Raw genomic sequence first — 4,291 nt, 5'->3', positions numbered from 1 at the left:
ATTTGCACTGGTGAAAGAGAGAGAGAACACCCAAGGTTTGACTAGCTAGGTGAATGAATGGTGAAGGCTGAAATGAAGACAATAAATTCAGTTTTAGAGAGAGACTGAGATGACACCAACCCTTTGGCTAGTTTCCCCAGACCGGGCCATGAAGCAAAAATTGTTGTGCAAAAATGAGTAGTGACTGCAACGGATCACAAAACGGAGAGTGACTATCTCATTACACAGCTCCCAAATTACATAACTGTCACACCGAATCATTGCATAACTGCAAAATGTCACCATTAGAGGCAGTCTCTGGGTCAAGTACATTCAACCTGTGTACAACTTGCAGTTATGAACTAAGTGCTACAAAATACTAGGACATCCAGGCCTGAGGAACTATTACAGTAAAGATTTGAAGTCCATTCATTTGTTTCTAATAACAACTGGGTGCTTCTTTGCAACGTGAATCAAATAATTAGTATCATAATAATTGGATCATGTTAAAGATGGTTTAGTGTATCTGGAATTATTTCTTTAATGCTTTTCATGCACAGATTTGTACACTGTTTACTAAGACAAACATTTGACTAACTGAAGTTAGATATAGTTTCTAACTGTTCTGATTTACTTACAAATTCAACTTAAAACCAGAATCTAAATAGAACTTGTTCATAATATTGGGGCTGCCCATACCTAATTGTCAAATTATATCATTTATGTAAATCATTATCATATTGCCAAACTACTGATTCTCATGGCCCTGTTTGATTTCCCACTTGAACCATTTAAAAATAATTTTGGTTCTTATATATTCTTATATCTACAAGAATTGAGGCTTTTCTGTGTTTTATTCTGTTCTTGTTGTTTTCTTTGTGTGATTTTCTTTTTATGGACTTCAGGATTGATAAATCTATAGAGACCGGAATTGTATTAATAGTTTCTTTGAGTTATGATAGGGTAGGTTCAGGGAAAATGGGACCCTAATAATGGACACATGAATGGCAAACATGTCCTCAAACTGATTGTGCTGATGAATGCACAAGTCTCTTTAATATTTTAAAAATATTTAATAGTACAATATGTTAATTATATGTCAATAAAACTGTTGAAACATAATCTTATCCACAACAGGCAGCATTATTCACGCTTTACATCTTGGTGTTCCTCAGTGCCAGATATACATAGCTAACTCACAAGGGTCAGATGGCAGATCATTGTAAATGTGACATGTCAGATAATTAGATCAATGATAAGTGAGGAGTAGGTGTATCTTTTTTTTCCATTTGACAGCAGTCACTGTTTTATTAAGAGACCAGATTACAATAATAATCAAGGCAGATAGATCCCTAAGTTCATCCTTCTAATAAGCCTGTTGCTCTGGTCTTCCCTGCTGCCTGCATCTCCACCTTCTACGAAATGGGTGGTCTTTTTCTTCACCCCACCTCGTGGAGAAGATAATTTGAAGGGCCACAGGAAGTTATGTGCTTCTTTGAAGCTTTTCCCAACAGTCTAGATCTCATGAATCCGATCCCCCATGCAGATGATGCCATATTGACCAGGAGACTGTGCAATCAGCGTGTTATCTGTCAGGGCAACACGCTTCTTAGTGATTTTGCCATCACCACGCTTGTAGATGCGTTCATTCACTGACGCCAGGTTTGGGTACCCCCATGCAATGTCTGGTTCCACAATCCTCAGCCTGTTAACTGAAGCCTTGTTCAGCTTAACAAAGGTGCCCTTGAAAATCTAGTGAAGGCGAAGAAGCTGCAACACTTTTCAAACCTGTGAGCTCACACCATTGACACCTCTGATCCTGATAGCAAATGCCAGCTTGGACTCTCCGGGCACATAGAAGTTGCCAGCTTTTCTTGCCATCCGAGCCATTCAGATTTCAGTTCTGTCCATCTGCCTGTACTCCTTGTGATAGTGCTTAGCTTTCTCGCAGATAAGCTTCCTCCTTGCCTTTGGAAGCATCGTTGGGGCAAACTTCTTTCTTAGGCGTTTGATCTTCTGTGAAATTCCTTCGCTTTTTCTTAAAGGGTCTCTGGAACAGCAGGGACCTTCTTCTACACGACAGCCTCCATGATTCCAGCCGGTGTATCTTAACTCCAGCTGAGATCCCTTCTTCCTAAAAACTCTCTCTGTGCCCTACCTCTCATCTGCCTAAGAATAAGGGCCACTTCAGAACAGTAGTATTTGTGGGTAAGTGAAATAAGCTATCCGGTCCATTCATTGGGGGAAATAAAACTACTAGGTTGCTTAGTTGTTTTTCTCCCCCTATAAAATGGTGATAATGAAGAAGCCCCCTCCTACCCACAGGGAAGTAGAGATGGTAAAATAAAATAGCAACTGGGATCATGCTCTCTAAATGCAATGAGTTATTAAGCTTGTTAACCTTGTATTGTACTGTGTGAAGGTCTTCGAGAGTACTTCCCACTACAGTAAACGGAACTTTGAAACATCCATTGCACATATCTCCGTTACAACTGATATTAGATGATGTGAAATGTTTATTTTCTCTTGAACTTGGTGTGCACATGAAAAACTTATAAAATATCTGTGCAGAAAGGACTACAGTCAGATCCTCCTTCGTTTTTACTACTGAAGTGTAATCTTCGTGGCTCCGTTTCTTTAATTGTAGGGTTTGGGTTCCTTGTGCGTTTGAGAGTAGCTGCTCTTGAGCTGGATCACACGTATGCTCTCTCTGCAGCTGGATCAGTATGCCTCCATTGCGTGTGTGGTACCACCCTTCTAAAGGTTATCTATGCACACTTGATCTGCAACTGGGAAATCAATTTGGAATCGTGACCTCGTTTGAAAGAGCCAACACCTTTCTCTCTCTAACAAAGAAAATCATAATGCCGCTTTATGACCACTCCTTCATTTTATGAGTTGTGTGTCTAAGGAGAGAAATGAAAGTCTTTTATCATGTGTGTTTCAAATGGGGTCAAGCTACAAAGTCAGATTTTTTCACCAGTTAAGTAAAAACTCACAAAATTAGAAATGATTTTTATGGTTAAATCATTTTCTTTTGAAACCACCTCAGAAGAAAGATGAGGCTTTGTACTCCCATACCCAGTCACTGGCTCTGAAACCGTCTCAGAAACTCGGAGGGGCAGTTGTACCCTTTCTCCGTGTCGGCAGCCACTCGATGGCAGTGAGTGTGATTTGGTTTTGGGATGCGTCTGAGTTAGGGTGATCCTAGGGCAGGTTGCTGAGAGGAATAGGAGAGACTGACCACCTTAAACTCTCTCCTGATTCTGAAATCATTTGGGATCATTTAGTACCAAGATTAAGGTTCCTTAAGTTAAACAAACAAAGAAGAACCTTTCTTTGTAAAATAGTATACATCGCTGATCATTTTTGTGTTCAGCAACTTAAATTACTTATCAAACCTCTCATAACTTTCACTTACCTCCCCTTTGTCTGTTCGCCTTCTTGTAGAATACTATCTGCCCCTTCAGTCAGGTTAGCACCTGTGTACTCTCTAGCTGATTGTTTCCCTTGCCCTTCCTTCCCATCCCACCTTTGCTAATCATCAATGTCTGCTTCAGTTGGTATAAAAACCTTTGCCGTGATTTTTCTTTTATAACAGTGTCTCATACATGATTTTCGCTTTTGGAATTGACTAACTTCACCCAGTATAATGCTCTCCCAAACTATCATGCTATGGGACGTCTCATAATTTTATCATGTAATAGTCTATTATGAGTATGTTCCAAAATTTATTTTTACATTCTTTCACTGGCTGGGATTTTTGTTGTTTGCATATTATTGTTATTGTGAATTGTGCTGCAATAAACATGGGTGCACATTTATCCATTCGTGTTATGGCTTTTACTTCTTTAGGGTATAGACCAAGTAAAGGGATTGCTGGGCTATATGACATTTCTATTCCCAGTGGCTTGAGGAAATACCACTTTACCGAATGGCTACACAGTTTTACAGTCCTATCAGCAGTGAATGAGGGATCTAATTTCTCTGCACCCATTTAGGAAAGTTCTTTCTTTTTAATGTTAGGAAAATACTGATAAGTACTTCACAAAAATGTTAGTCACGAGATTTAATTCAATCAATTTCCAGACACAGTAAATCTTGGTAGTTGTTTAATATATGAGTATAGTATTACGTAGTGTCAGGGGGAAAGCCCATATTTTTTAATCCTAAAAGTATTTTACAAATCGTGGCAGGAGTCCATAGACTTGGAAGTGCCAGGAAGACAAGTCAGATTCAGAAGAGGACATGTGATGAGGAAGGTTATTTCTCATGTCAGATGGAGCTTGTCTTAAAGCAGAGAATTCCAGAA

General features: G+C 39.2%; 1 pseudogene; it reads right to left on the bottom strand.

Moving 5' to 3' along the window:
- Positions 1-1,314: 1,314 nt before the first annotated feature.
- LOC101658687 lies at positions 1,315-2,069 on the bottom strand (annotated as a pseudogene).
- Between the last annotated feature and the right edge of the window lie 2,222 nt (positions 2,070-4,291).

Source organism: Echinops telfairi, unplaced genomic scaffold (assembly GCF_000313985.2).
Source record: "Echinops telfairi isolate 266 unplaced genomic scaffold, ASM31398v2 ScPeMD7_5868;HRSCAF=6743_1, whole genome shotgun sequence".
Classification (NCBI taxonomy): domain Eukaryota; kingdom Metazoa; phylum Chordata; class Mammalia; order Afrosoricida; family Tenrecidae; genus Echinops; species Echinops telfairi.
Note: the sequence above shows the minus strand (reverse complement) of the source record. Positions and strands in the feature narration are given on the sequence as shown.